This window comes from Meles meles, chromosome 16, assembly GCF_922984935.1.
Source record: "Meles meles chromosome 16, mMelMel3.1 paternal haplotype, whole genome shotgun sequence".
Lineage (NCBI taxonomy): Eukaryota > Metazoa > Chordata > Mammalia > Carnivora > Mustelidae > Meles > Meles meles.
This window is the reverse complement of record NC_060081.1, coordinates 33,467,719-33,483,789: the sequence shown is the minus strand read 5'-3', so window position 1 is coordinate 33,483,789 and position 16,071 is coordinate 33,467,719.

Here is a 16,071-nt window from a genome sequence, read left to right as displayed (position 1 = left end):
TGGTCTTCTATATCACTAATTCTTTCTTCTGCCTCATTGATCCTAGCAGTGAGAGCCTCCATTTTTGATTGCACCTCATTAATAGCTTTTTTGATTTCAACTTGGTTAGATTTTAGTTCTTTAATTTCTCCAGAAAGGGCTTTAATATCTCCAGAGAGGGTTTCTCTAATATCTTCCATGCCTTTTTCGAGCCCGGCTAGAATGTTCAGAATCGTCATTCTGAACTCTTGATCTGACATATTACCCATGTCTGTGTTGATTAGGTCCCTAGCCTTCGGTACTGTCTCTTGTTCTTTTGTTTGTGGTGATTTTTTCCGTCTTGTCATTTTGTCCAGATAAGAGGATATGAAGGAGCAAATAAACTACTAAAAGGGTGGCAAAGACCCCGGAAAAATGCGCTGTAACCAAATGAGAAGAGACCCCAAATTGTGGGGGGGAGAAAGGGGATAAAACAGCTTCTGAAAAAAAAAGAAAAAAAAAAAAAGAAAGAAAAGAATTTAAAAAATAAAACAAATAAAAAAATACAAAAAAGAAAGAAAAAGTATATATATTTAGATGAACTAGTCAAAAAATGTTAAAAAAGAAAAGGGTAAAAGTTTTAAAAAATTTAGCAGAAGAAGAAAAAAGAAAAAAGAAAAAAAAATTGAAAAAAGAAAAAAAAATTGAAAAAAGAAAAAAAAATTGAAGTAGCCGCAAGACTAAAGAATCATGGGGAGAAAGCCATGAGTTCCGTGCTTTGCTTTCTCCTCCTCTGGAATTGCTCTGCTGTCTTAGGAATTGAATCTGCTTTCTCCTTGATAGATGAAATTCGTTCTGGCTGGATATTTTGTTGATCTTCTGGGGGAGGGGCCTGTTGTAGTGACTCTCAAGTGTCTTTGCCCGAGGCGGGATTGCACCGCCCTTACCGGCGGCCGGACTAAGTAATCGGCTCGGGTTCGCTTTTGGGAGCTTCTGTTCCCTGAACGCTTTCCGTAGAGTTCCGGAGGACGGGAATGAAAATGGCGGCCTCCCAGTCTCCGGCCCGGAGGAGCCGAGAGCCTGGGGCCCCACTCCTCAGTGCGCCCCCAGAGGACAGCACCCAATCACTCCCGTATCCCCAGCCTCTAGCCGCGCTCGGAGCTCACCCAGCCCGCGACCAGTTCAAGGTAACCCCGAGCTGAGAGTTCAGTCCTCGGCTCTGTCTTGGCAGCCGGCTTCTCCGTTCTAATAGCTGCGAGCTCTCCGACACTCCGACACCCCCGATCCTTCTGTGACCCTGCGGGGCCTGGGGCCACGCTGGCCCCGCGTGGGCTTCACCCCGGTTTAGCCCCTGGAGCAATGTCCCTCAGTGGAACAGACTTTTAAAAGTCCTGATTTTGTGCTCCGTTCCTCCGCCGCTTGCCGGGAGCCGGCCCCTCCCCCCGCGGTCTATCTTCCCGTCGTTTTAGATTCACTTTTCCGCCAGTCCTACCTTTCAGAAAGTGGTTGATTTTCTGTTTCTAGAGTTGCTGTTCTTCTTCTCTTCGCTCTCCCGTTGGATTTGTAGGTGTTTGCAATGTTTAGATAAGCTATCGAGCTGATCTCCTGCTACCTGATGTAGTCTCAGGCTGCTACTTCTCCGCCATCTTGACTCCTCCCCTCATCTTTCTCTTTTAACATTTTTGGGAGTCACACATTAAAAATTAGGACGTTCCAAAGCAACTGCTTATAAAGGGGAAATTGGAAAGTTACCACACATGCCCAGGGGGAGGTGAAAGCTCAGAAAAGACCTGAAAATCCCTTAAGTTTACATCTCAGTCTGCATTTAAGCACGGTCAGGTGACAGATTGGGCAAAAGTTCAAAACGAAATAAACAAAAAACAAAACACAGCAAACTCTGGGGCAGGGAGAGAATCCGATTTCTGGGGTTGCCACATTATTAGATTCAAATGTCCAGTTTTCAACAAAAAAATTCAGAAGGTATAGAAAGAAACAGAAAGTTGTGGATCATCCAAAGGAAAAAAAAATAATAAACTAACAAAACTGTCCCTGAAGACCTGTTGTCAGATCTACTAGACAACGACAACCGTCTTAAAGATACTCAAAGAACTAAAGAAATATGTGGGCAAAGTCAAGAAAATAATGTGTTAACAAAGTGGAAATATCAGTGAAGAGAAAACCTAAAAAATACCAAAAAAGAAATTCTGGAACTGAAAAATACAATACTTGAAATGAAAAATTTACTAGAATATGAAAGCAAATTGAGCAGGCAGAAGAAAGAATCAGTGAATGGGAGTTATTAAATCTGAGAAAAAGATAGAAGAAAGGTGAACAGAGCCTAAAGGACCTGTGGGCACCAGCAAGCAGACCAGCATATGCAATTTTGGGAGTGCCAGAAGGAGAAGAGAGAGAAAAAGGGGCAGAGAGAATCTTTGAAGAAATAATAGCCAAAAACTTAACAAATCTTATGAAAGACATCAATATAAATACCCAAGATGTTCAACAGACTTTGGTAGGATGAACAAAGAGACATGTACCTAGACATTATAATCAAATTTTCAAAAGACAACAAGGACATTGTGAAGGCAGGAACAGAACTGTGACTCATCACAAACAATGGGTCCTCAATAAGATTTCCAGCAGATTTCTCACCAAAAACTTTGGAGACCAGAAGGTAGTGAACTGATATATTCAAAGTGCTAAAAGAAAAAGGTGGTCAACCAAGGATCCTGTATCTGGCAAGACTGTCTTAGACCTGCTCTGCAAGAAACATTAACGAAATCTTGCAGATTAAAATGAAGGCACACTGAACAATAACTCAAACACATGAAGAAACAAAAGATCTCTGTAAAGGTATACCTGGGCATTATAAAAGCCTGTATTATTTACAATGGTGTATAACTCCAGTTTTGTTTTCTAAACAAAAACAATTATTAGTCTAAAAACTAATATTATTTTAACTTTGTAACTGCATTTTTTTGTTTACTATGTAATATAAGAAACTAATGCATTAAAAACATACTACTTTACATTTTGGACACACAATATGTAAAGATACAATTTAGGGAAATCAACAACTGAAAGAGTAAGGATGGAAATGCTAAAGGAACTCAGTGTTATTGAAGTTAAGCTGGTATAAATTCAAGTTAAATCGTTAAGCTTACACCTTTAGTTGTAAAGTTTACAACTTTAGGATATTAAATGTAATCCCCATGGAAACCCCCAAGATTGTTGCTAAAGAATATACACAAAGAAAATTGAAAAAGATATTTCTATAAGTCCCTACAAAAAATCAGTAAATCACAAAAGAAAATAGTAATGTGGGAAATGAGAGACAAAAATCTACATATAGAAAACAAATCATAAAGTGACAGTAGTAAGTCCTTCCTAGTCAATAATCATTTTAAATAAAAATGGGTTAAAATCCCCAATCAAAAGACAAAGACTGACAGAATAGATTTTTTTAACCTAACTATATGCTATCTACAAAAGACTCACTTTAGATCCAGACACAAATAAGTTGAAAGTGAAGGGACAGAAAAAGATATTCCACACAAATCATAATGGAATGAGAGCAGAGATCACTATACAATATCAAACAAACCTCACATGCCATGCAAAATTGTTTTTTAAAAAATTCTCTTTTAAATTCAAAACATGACAAGAACAACTATGTACATAACTTCTACTCAACATCAAGTGGAGGTGTTCTGCCTTTAAAAAAATGTTTTTTAAATACGTAAGAATTAGAAAGGAGAAAACAAATGTGTTATTTACAACTGATTTGTGTACATAGAAAAACCCCAAGAAAAAAGAGAAGTGACAAGCAAATTATTAGAATTCAAGTTTTACATTTCTACAGCCCAGAAAAAGTTAGAAAAAATAATTTTAAAAACAACAGTTACAATGTTAGTTAAAATTTTTAAAGGTACATAGGAATAAGTCAAACAAAAGATATATGAGACTTTATGGGTGGGAAAATGTATGAAACTGATTTCCACTTTAAGTAAATGAAAAACCCTACATTGGAAGACCCAGTCTTGTCGTGATGTCAGTCTTCCACACCCATCATCTGATGCAATGCAATCCAATCAAAATCTCTATAAAATTGTTTGTGTAAAATGGCACATTGATCCTAAAAGGTATACAGAAGTGCAAAGAACTTGGCAGAGCCAGGATGCTCCTAAGGAAGAAAGGCTCAGGAAAGGACTCACTCTTCTACTAGTCAAACTTATCACAAACCTAGAATAGTTAGCACAGGATAAACAATAGGAAACAGAAGAGAATGGAACCCAGAAATAAACCTCATGTACATACAGCTTAACACAGGGCAAAGGCAGCATTTCAGACCAGTGGAGAAAGGAGCCTGGAGCAACTGGTGAGTACCATAGATGAGTGAAAAATGGGTCACTACCTCATGGCATACACAAAACCAGATGGATGAAGATCTAAATGTAAACGTGACACCATTATGATTTTAGGAGCTGACATAAGAAATATTGTCATGGCTTTATAGAAAACTACAGTTCATTAAACGAGACATAAGATTTCGGGCTGGAACATTATGTTGTTATTTAAAACCATCCATCACCACATGCCGCACAGAGGTCAGAAAGAAGTCATACACCAGGAGAAGATTTGTAAGACAAAATTTTTAAACAAAAAGAATGTAAAGCCACAATGTATACAGAGCTAGTTAAAAGAAAGTACATGAAAAAATACAAACACCCTAATAGAAAAATAGAAAAAGACATAAATTTGCATTTAAACACAGGGAAATGTGTTTAACTTCATTATTAATTAGGGAAATGCAAACTAGAACCACAAGGAGTTATAATTCCACAGCAACCATACTGATGGAAAAAAACCTTTAAATCTAAAAATCCCAAGAATTGGCAGAAATGAGCTACGGGGATGCTTGCTGGTGGGAACAGTAACTGGTACAACCAATTTGGTTGTGCTCTCAGCTAAGAAGGCTATGTGTTCTCTTCCCTTTGACTAGAAACTCTATTTCCCAAAAATGCCCCAGACAGTCTCAACTGTGCACATAGAGACCTCACTTGGAGCTCTGATTATGGAAACGGAAAACTGGAAACAGAAGCAAAGTATCACATGGTCACACAAAGGGACTCTCCTTGGCTGCTAAGCTAACATGTATGAGTATGGATAGCTTTGAATATTTAATGATGAGTGAAAAACATTACAGGAAATGATGGAAAGTATAGTATTTTCTATATAAACTATAAGCACCAAAAATCTATTTTCCCAATTCTTTTTTTTTTTAATTTGTTTATTTACAGCATAACAGTGTTCATTGTTTTGGCATCACACCCAGTGCTCCATGCAGTACGTGCCCTCCCTATTACCCACCACCTGGTTCCTCAACCTCCCACCGCCCCCCCACCCACCTGCCGCCTCTTCATAACCCTCTGGTTGTTTTTCAGAGTCCATAGTCTCTCATGGTTCATCTCCCCTTCCAGTTTCCCTCAACTCCCTCTCCTCTCCATCTCCCCATGTCCTCCATGTTATTTGTTATGCTCCACAAATAAGTGAGACCATATGATACTTGACTCTCTCTGCTTGACTTATTTCGCTCAGCATAATTTCTTCCAGTCCCGTCCATGTTGCTACAAAAGTTGGGTATTCGTCTTTTCTGATGGAGGCATAATACTCCATTGTGTATATGGACCACATCTTCCTTATCCATTCATCCGTTGAAGGGCATCTTGGTTCTTTCCACAGTTTGGCGACCGTAGCCATTGCTGCAATAAACATTGGGGTACAAATGGCCCTTCTTTTCACTACATCTGTATCTTTGGGGTAAATACCCAGCAGTGCAATTGCAGGGTCATAGGGAAGCTCTATTCTTAATTTCTTCAGGAGTCTCCACACTGTTCTCCAAAGTGGCTGCACTAACTTGCATTCCCACCAACAGTGTAAGAGGGTTCCCCTTTCTCCACATCCTCTCCAACACACGTTGTTTCCTGTCTTGCTAATTTTGGCCATTCTAAGTGGTGTCAGGTGGTATCTCAATGTTGTTTTCATTTGAATCTCCCTGATGGCTAGTGATGATGAACATTTTTTCATGTGTCTGATAGCCATTTGTATGTCTTCATTGAGGAAGTGTCTGTTCATATCTTCTGCCCATTTTTTGATATGATTATCTGTTTTGTGTGTGTTGAGTTTGAGAAGTTCTTTATAGATCCTGGATATCAACCTTTTGTCTGTACTGTCATTTGCAAATATCTTCTCGCATTCCGTGGGTTGCCTCTTTGTTTTGTTGACTGTTTCCTTTGCTGTGCAGAAGCTTTTGATCTTGATGAAGTCCCAAAAGTTCATTTTTGCTTTTGTTTCCTTGGCCTTTGGAGACATATCTTGAAAGAAGTTGCTGTGGCTGATATCGAAGAGGTTACTGCCTATGTTCTCCTCTAGGATTCTGATAGATTCCTGTCTCACATTGAGGTCTTTTATCCATTTCGAGTTTATCTTTGTGTACGGTGTAAGAGAATGGTCGAGTTTCATTCTTCTACATATCGCTGTCCAGTTTTCCCAGCACCATTTATTGAAGAGACTGTCTTTTTTCCATTGAATATTTTTTCCTGTTTTGTCGAAGATTATTTGACCATAGAGTTGAGGGTCCATATCTGGGCTCTCCACTCTGTTCCACTGGTCTATGTGTCTGTTTTTATGCCAGTACCACGCTGTCTTGGTGATCACAGCTTTGTAGTAAAGCTTGAAATCGGGTAACGTGATGCCGCCAGTTTTGTTTTTGTTTTTCAACATTTCCTTAGCAATTTGGGGTCTCTTCTGGCTCCATACAAATTTTAGGATTATTTGCTCCAGCTCTTTGAAAAATATTGGTGGAATTTTGATCGGAATGGCATTAAAAGTATAGATTGCTCTAGGCAGTATAGACATTTTAACAATGTTTATTCTTCCAATCCAAGAGCATGGAACAGTCTTCCATCTTTTTGTGTCTTCTTCAATTTCTTTCATGAGTGTTCTGTAGTTCCTCGAGTACAGGTCCTTTACTTCTTTGGTTAGGTTTATGCCCAGGTATCTCATGGTTCTTGGTGCTATAGTAAATGGAATCGATTCTCTAATTTCCCTTTCTGTATTTTCATTGTTGGTGTATAAGAAAGCCACTGATTTCTGTACATTGACTTTGTATCCTGCCACGTTACTGAATTGCTGTATGAGTTCTAGTAGTTTGGGGGTGGAGTCTTTGGGGTTTTCCATATAAAGAATCATGTCATCTGCGAAGAGAGAGAGTTTGACTTCTTCCTTGCCAATTTGGATACCTTTTATTTTTCTTTGTTGTCTGATTGCCGTTGCTAGAACTTCTAATACTATGTTGAACAAGAGTGGTGAGAGTGGGCATCCTTGTCGTGTTCCTGATCTCAACGGGAACGCTGCAAGCTTTTTCCCATTGAAGATGATATTTGCTGTGGGTCTTTCATAGATAGATTTTATGAAGTTCAGGAATGTTCCCTCTATCCCTATACTTTGAAGCGTTTTCATCAGGAACGGATGCTGGATTTTGTCAAATGCTTTTTCTGCATCAATTGAGAGGACCATGTGGTTCTTCTCTCTTCTCTTATTGATGTGTTCTATCACACTGATTGATTTGCGAATGTTGAACCAACCTTGCAACCCAGGGATGAATCCCACCTGGTCATGGTGGATAATCTTTTTAATGTGCTGCTGGATCCTGTTTGCTAGGATCTTGTTGAGAATCTTTGCATCCATATTCATCAGTGATATTGGTCTGAAATTCTCCTTTTTGGTAGGGTCTTTGCCTGGTTTGGGGATCAGGGTAATGCTGGCTTCATAAAAAGAGTCTGGAAGTTTTCCTTCTGCTTCAATTTTTTGGAACAGCTTCAGGAGAATTGGTGTTATTTCTTCTTTGAAAGTTTGGTAGAATTCCCCAGGGAATCCGTCAGGTCCTGGGCTCTTGTTTTTTGGGAGGTTTTTGATCACTGCTTCAATCTCATTACTAAATATCGGTCTATTCAGGTTGTCAATTTCTTCCTGGTTCAATTTTTAGCTTTCCAGGAATGCATCCATTTCATCTAGGTTGCTTAGCTTATTGGCATATAACTGTTGGTAATAACTTCTGATGATTGTTTCTACTTCCTTGGTGTTAGGTGTGATCTGCCCCTTTTCATTCATAATTTTATTAATTTGGGCTTTCTCTCTTTTCTTTTGGATTAGTGTGGCCAATGGTTTATCGATCTTATTGATTCTTTCAAAAAACCAGCTTCTAGTTTCATTGATACGTTCTACTGTATCTCTCGTTTCTACCTCATTGATCTCTGCTCTAATCTTGATTATTTCCCTTCTTGCGTGTGGAGTTGGTTTGATTTGTTGTTGATTCTCCAGTTCTTTAAGGTGTAGAGACAGCTGGTGTATTCTGGATTTTTCAATGTTTTTGAGGGAGGCTTGGATGGCTATGTATTTCCCCCTTAGAACCGCCTTTGCTGTATCCCATAGGTTTTGGACCGAGGTGTCTTCATTCTCATTGGTTTCCATGAATTGTTTAAGTTCGTCTTTGATCTCCTGGTTGATCCAAGCATTCTTAAGCAAGGTGGTCTTTAGCTTCCAGGTGTTTGAGTTCCTTCTGAACTTTTCCTTGTGATTGAGCTCCAGTTTCAAAGCATTGTGATCGGAGAATATGCAGGGAATAATGTCAGTCTTTTGGCATCGGTTGAGTCCTGCTTTGTGACCCAGTATGTGGTCTATTCTGGAGAAGGTTCCATGTGCACTTGAGAAGAATGAATATTCTGTTGTTTTAGGGCGGAATGTTCTGTATACGTCGATGAGGTCCATCCGGTCCAATGTTTCATTCAATGCTCTTATTTCTTTATTAATTTTCTGCTTCGATGATCTGTCTATTTCTGAGAGAGGCGTATTAAGATCTCCTACTATTATTGTATTCGTATCAATATGACTCTTTATCTTGATTAATAGTTTTCTTATGTAATTGGGTGCTCCCATATTGGGGGCATAGATATTCACAATTGTTAGATCGTCTTGGCGGATAATCCCTTTAAGAATTATGTAGTGTCCTTCTGTATCTCTGACTACAGTCTTTAGTTTAAAATCTAATTTATCTGATATGAAAATCGCTACTCCAGCCTTCTTTTGAGGCCCATTGGCATGAAAGATGCTTCTCCATCCCTTCACTTTCAGTCTGGGTGTATCCTTAGGTTCAAAATGGGTCTCTTGTAGACAACATATGGATGGGTCCTGTCGTTTTATCCAATCTGCAACCCTGTGTCATTTTATGGGTGCATTTAGGCCATTCACATTGAGAGTGATTATTGAGAGATAGGTTTTTATTGACATCGTGTTGCCTTTGAAGTCTTTCTGTCTATAGATTGTTTCTATATTTCTGTTCAATGATATTCTTGGGATTTTTTCTCTCTTATAGGACCCCCCTTAATATTTCCTGCAGTGTCGGCTTGGTGGTTGCATAGTCTTTTAAGCCTTGCCGGTCTTGGAAACTCTTTATCTCTCCATCCATTTTAAATGTCAGTCTTGCTGGGTAGAGTATTCTTGGTTGCATGTTCTTCTCATTTAGTACTCTGAATATATTTTGCCAGCCCTTCCTGGCTTTCCAGGTCTCTGTGGAAAGGTCTGACGTTATTCTAATGGGCTTTCCTCTGTATGTAAGAAGCTTCTTTGTCCTAGCTGCTTTTAAGAGGGTCTCTCTTGAAACAAAATTCCCCATTCTAACGATAAGGTGCCGTGAGGACTTTCGAGAATCTAAAATCTTGGGAGGAAATCTTTCTGCCTCTAGTACATGAACGTTGTTTCCATTCGTGAGATTGGGAAAATTTTCATAGACAACTTCTTCCACTATATCTTCTAGACTTCTTTCTTTTTCTTCCCCTTCAGGGATTCCAATAATTCTGACGTTGGAACGTTTCATGGCATCGTTTATTTCCCTGATTCTGTTTTTGTGGCTTCTGAGCTGTTTGTTCCAGGCTTCCTCCTGATCCTTTCTCTCTATCTGTTTGTCCTCCAGATCACTAATTCTATCTTCTGTCTCAGTTACCCTAGCTTTTAGAGAATTTAGATTGGATTGGAACTCATTGAGAGCATTTTGAACATCATCCCTGGTGGCTTTCAGTTCTGCCCTAACATTGTGAACATCATCCCTGGTGGCTTTCAGTTCTGCCCTAATCAATTCTGTTTGGTCATCCATGGCTTTCTCCAACCTAGCTATTGCCTGGATAATTGTTAGTCTGAATTCCTTTTCTGACATATTGTCTATGTCGATAGCCATTAGCTCTGTTGCAGAAGGCCCATCCTCTGTATTTTTCTTCTGTTGGGTATTCCTCCTCCTAGTCATTTTGGTAAGAGATGACTAAACAGATGCAGCTGGACTTATCGATTGTGGTGCAGTCAATGTGCACCCTGGAATGCTTCTGTGCAATCAGGATTCCCCACCCAAATGAGAGAAAAATGAAAAGAAAAAGAAATAGAGAAGAAGAAAGAAAAAAAAGGGGGGGGGGAGAAAAAAGGAAAAAAAAAAGAGAGAGAGAGATAGGAAAAAAAGGGAAGATAAAAGAGAAGGCTCAGCCCAAATGGGCCACAAGGTAAGATTTGTGGAGTATACAAACAAAAACAGACAGACAAAAAGAGTGATAAAAGTATATGACAAGAGAAAAAAATATGTATATATAAGCAAAAAAAAAAAAGGGAAGAACCTCATCAGAAAGAACCCCAAGTATAAGGTTTATATATTATCAGGACAAACACAAATTCACAGAAACACTGACAGAAGGAAAAATTGGGAGAATGGTTATAGATTCTCAGTGTGGGTGAGGAAGGTTATTTTGATTCTTCCTGAAGGTATCTTGATGTTTTTGTTAAGGGACTCAACTTTCCTAAGTTACAGGGGGATTAGAAACTGGTTTGCCTATAGGGGTAGCATTGATTGGGGAAAGGGGATTACCTTGAAGTTTAACTCTATATGTATAGTAGAAAATAAAAATTAAAAAAGAATAAACTAGACTAAACTAAGTTAAAATTAAAAAAGAATTAAAAAAATAGAAGAAACAAAAGAAAAACACGGGTGTATGTATCAAAAAGTTCAGGTTAGAAGGTTATTAAAGAATTTGATGTACTGGACATCTCAGTGTGATGGTAAATAGGTTAAAAAATTATCTGTATGTGTAAAAAAAAAAAGAACCAGAATATTGGTAAAGAGTTAAAAATAAAAGTTGTATTTATGAAGTAGTGGTGGTTGTTCTCTTGTTGTCGTCTTTTTTTTTTTTTTTCTTCCTTCCTGGTTGGTTTTCTGGGGGAGGGGCCTGCCACGTGGGTTTTCAGACAATGATGTTCCCTGAGTTAGGTCCTCCCGCTCCCCTCAAGGGGGTGAGCTCTTCTTTTTTTTTTTTTTTTTTCAGGAAACTGTTTTTTTCAGCCTTTTGTTCTCTGGGGGTTTTTATGTTCTTTCATCTGCTTTCTCTCGCCTTGAGAGCTTTTGATGGTTTTTGGAGGTTTAGAGGAGAGCAAACAGCACCCCGACCTCCCTCTCAGAGAGAAGCCTCAGACTGTTTTGCAAAAGCTGCTGGCAGAGTCGGTTTTGAGTCACTGTCCCTGGGGATGCAGGAGCTCCTCGTTGTACCCAAAACCAGGGCAGCGGTGGCTGTCTAGGCAGCTCCAGACCGCCAGAGAGGTTCCGAGCAGAGATCGCGCACTGAGATTTTCCCGCTGTCCCGGGCTGGGAATGTCTGGTTTTTGCGGCTGCCAGAGCTCCAGGCTAGCGCCTATGAGCACCTATCCCAAGGGAGGGTGTGGGACGCGCGCGTTTCAGGATTGCCCTCTGGCCAGGCTCCCAGCCCCTCACGGGAGACAGACCCCACTCGTTCTCGGGCGCGCTGGCATTCAGGTGCACTGGCAGCTCAGGGACGGAGACCTGATTTCTCCGCCGCACTCTCTCTGGCTCCGCGCCAGGGGAGGCTGTCCTGGGTCCGGGGACTTAGGTCCCTGACCCTAACCGCCCAGGTTCCCACTATTACCCCCCGCGGTCCTTTGCTGTTTGTTTTTTGAGTGCTTTCAACCAGACTCCAAGTTAATGCTGGTCCCCAGACACAGAGCACTCTCGTGTTGGGGTGTTACTTTCCAATCGGTCACCTCTGGTGGCTCCCTCCCCCTTTTGTTTATCTTCCGATATCAGTCGGAAGTTCCCAGTCTGCTTTACCTGCCACTGGCGTCTTCTGCTCCTGTAGAGATCCAGACGTGTATAATTCTGATCTCAGGCTGATTTCATGGGTGGTCGGAGTTCTTTGGTAGGTAATCAGCTCACTTTAGGGTACAGGTTGAAATGGTGCCTCCTCCTACTTCCCCACCATCTTGACTCCCCCTATTTTCCCAATTCTTAATAGTTGTACCCACTTGAAGGGGAGGGGTAGAAACACACACAAATGGCACTCAGCTGTACATATATTTTATTTTTTCTCTCTTTTTTATTGGAGTAGAGTTGACACACAATGTTACATTAGTTTCAGGTGTACTACATGGTGACTGGACAAGTTTATATGTTGTGCTATTCTCACCACACGTGAGCTACCATCCGTCACCATACAACACTATTATAATACCTTCGAATATATTCCTTATACTATACCATTTATCCCCACAACTTGTTCATTCAAAAATTGGAATGCTACTCCTCTTCACCCGTTTTACCCATCTCACCCCATCCCTCTCCTCCCACAGCAACCATCAATTTGTTCTCTGTCTTTATGGGTCTGTTTCTGATCTTTGTTTTTTGTTTATTCATTTGTTTTGTTAGATTCCACATGTAAGTGAAGTTATAATGGTGTTTGTCTTTCTGTTTGATTTATTTCACTTAGCCTAATACTCTCCAGGTCCATCCATTTTGTTGCCAATGACATAATCTCTTTTTTATGGTTGAGTAATATTACATTCTGTATATATATGTATACATATACATACATATATAAATATATGTGTGTATGTGTGTATACATATATAAATGCATGTGTATGTGTGTATATGTGTGTGTGTATATATACATATATAAATATATGTATGTGTGTGTGTGTGTGTGTGTGTGTGTGTGCCCATCTTATCTATTCATTAATGAATGGGCACTTGGACTGCTTTCATAACTTGGCTATTGTAAATAATGCTGAAATAAACACAGGAGTGCTTATATCTTATCAAATTAGTATTTTCATTTACTTTGAATAAATACCCAGTAGCAGAATTACTGAATCAGATGGTAGTTCTGTTTTTTATTTTTTGAGGAACCTCCCTACTGTTTTCCAAAGTGGCTGCACCAGTTTACATTCCTAACAGTGCGCAAGGGTTCCTTTTTCTCCACAGCCTCACCAACACTCGTTACTTCTTATATTATTTATTCTAGCCATTCTGGCAAGTGTAAGGTGATGGCTTTTATGGTTAGCATCCTTTCATGAGTCTGTTGGCCATCTGTATTTCTTCTTTGGAAAAATGTCTATTCATGTCTTCTGCCCATTTTTTAATTGGATTACTATGCCCAACCCTTTATTGGACATATTATTTGCAAATATCTCCTCCCATCCTTTAGGTTGCCTTTTAGTTTTATTGGTGCTTTCTTTAGCTATGATGTTTTGTTTCTTTCAAAAATAAACAATCTGAAACAAATAGGGTAAATGATGTCCACTTGCTGAATCTGGGTGGAAGACGTACAGATGCTTATCAAATTCTACTCCTTTTCTCTACATTTGAAATATTTCATAATCTTAAAAATTCATACCAGTTGTATGGGACGCCTGGGTGGCTCAGTTGGTTAAGCGGCTGCCTTCAGCTCAGGTCATGATCCCAGTGTCCTGGGATCAAGTCCCACATCGGGATCCTTGCTCAGCAGGGAGCCTGCTTCTCCCTCTGCCTCCGTCTGCCACTCTGCCTGTGCTCACTCTCTCTGACAAATAAATAAATAAAATCTTTAAAAAAAAATTCATATCAGTTGTAAAGAATAAAATCTCAGTTAGGTTTGTAATCCCTCCAGAGTGGTTGATCCCTCTTCCCTAGAACCAAAGACTGTCTGAAAGGTTATGAGCAATAAACAAAATCCCCGAAAAGGTGGCACCATGTCAGGACGAGGAAAAGCAGAAGTCCACAGTGTAAAGCAGAATGACAGGAGGCAGGAGGGCGCCTTAGGCCCAGCTCCCAGCAGGCTTGCCAGTTTTTACTCAGCACTGAGAGTTAGGAACGTGGTCAACCCTCCTAAATATAATGGTGTAAAAGCAGATGCTAGGAAATCCAGAGGGGTGCATTCATGTGTTTCTTGTTTATTGAAAGTGCTGATAAAATGATAAACATTGTTGCAGTGGAGGTTTGCGTACTTCTTACAAACTGAGGAGCAAAACACGATATCCTCCAGAAGGATCCCTGCTCTATCCCATCCTCTGAGGATGAGGAAAACATGGGGCTTGGCTCAGTTGGACTCTGAAATCTGACTCTTCCGGAGTAAACTGCTGCCCCCTCTTGCTGGTCTCAGGCACTATATTCACTCAAGTCCCTATTTGGTGGTCCTGGCTGCAGCCCTGCAAGTCCTCAACTAGAGAGGTCACAAAGGCTGTCCAAGGTCACCGGGTCTGAAGATGAAGATTCCTGTGTTCAAATCCAGATACAGCTGAAAACAAAACCCACCCTAAGCCTCTTTCACCTAGCAGAGGCCCAGAGTCTGGATTGGCCAGGAGCACCCTCACTGACGCAAGGTCCTTGGGGAAAAGAACTTGCTCCCCCAGAATGGGAGCAATGTCTCAGGGGCACATTCCCTCCAGGGGAAGCTGCTGCATAAACCCAGACAGTCAGGAGTCATGCTCCCCCCACCAGTCTATAAAAGGTCACCATTAAGCTACAGAAGGAAAGGTAGCCAAATCTCAAGCATGTCGCCTGCGATGAGGAAAGGGGCTCAGCCCACTGAAAGCAAATGTTAGCAACAAAATCGCTCTAACTTCCCAGATTTAGGAGCTATTTAATAGCTGTGCAATTAAGCCATTTTGAATTCTCCAGATTTTTTTTTAGATAAAACCAACTGCCTCATTCCATTTTGTGGCACTCTTATCCTCAAGCTGCCTGGAGTAGTTTTGGCAGCGTAATTATGTTTTCTGGGAAAATATATTTTCCTGAAGAAAAAGACATTTTCGGCCCTGTTTATGAAGCCGTCCTGCACTTCACCTCCCAAGCTCGTTCTCCCGCAGGAGCAACAGGAATGCCCCCCCCCAACCCTGCCGCCTGCGGCTGGAGGTTGCTGAGGGGGCTGCCCAGGGCATGTCCCTCGCTGGGGGTGAGGCCTTTTGCTCTGGCAGCCAACTGAGCCTGCCTATACTCCCCTCCTGCCTTTCCAACTCTGAAAACCTCAGCTTCTCTTTTGTAAGCTCATTCCTTCCTCCTCCCTGAAGATCAGGGGCTCTGTGAAGGCCTCCTAGAAGAGAAAGCAGATCTGCCTGCCCAGCCTGGAGCACAGGTGTGCTTCCTCCAGACAAGTGGGAAAACAGGCACCCCAGAAGCTGAGAAGAGGGTTTAGGGTAAGAAACCCGATATATTTATCTTTGACAAGGAAAAGATTTTCCCAGAGAGCCAGTATTCCAGTTTGAAAAGAGTTTAATTCCTCCATAGAACATTTTTCCTAATAAAACATAGTTTTGCAAGTTCTGTATTAAAAGGTCTAGAGCAGACATTTAAGTAGACATGAACTCTCTCCCCATCTCCCACCACAGCACCATAAGAGCCTGCAGCACACAGCTCAGCTAGATTTTCTCGATTCTTCTCGAGTCCCTGGTACTCAACTGTGGTGAACCAACCAGCAGCATGAGCCTCTCCCGGGGAGCTGGTTAGAAATGCAAACTCTCAGGCCCAGCCCAGAGGCCAGAATCTGCATGTTAGCAAGTCCCCAGAGGAGGTTACATCACAATGAGTGATTTTATAACTCCCAAGGTTAAACATCCTCCTACCCACATGGCCATACACACTTCACCTTCTCATTTACACTCAGGGCTGCTCTCCTCTTCCACCGGCTAGGATGGCATTGTCTACTCCCACCAACCTCACGGAGTTGTTGCAAAGTAACTGAACTTTGTACAGTGT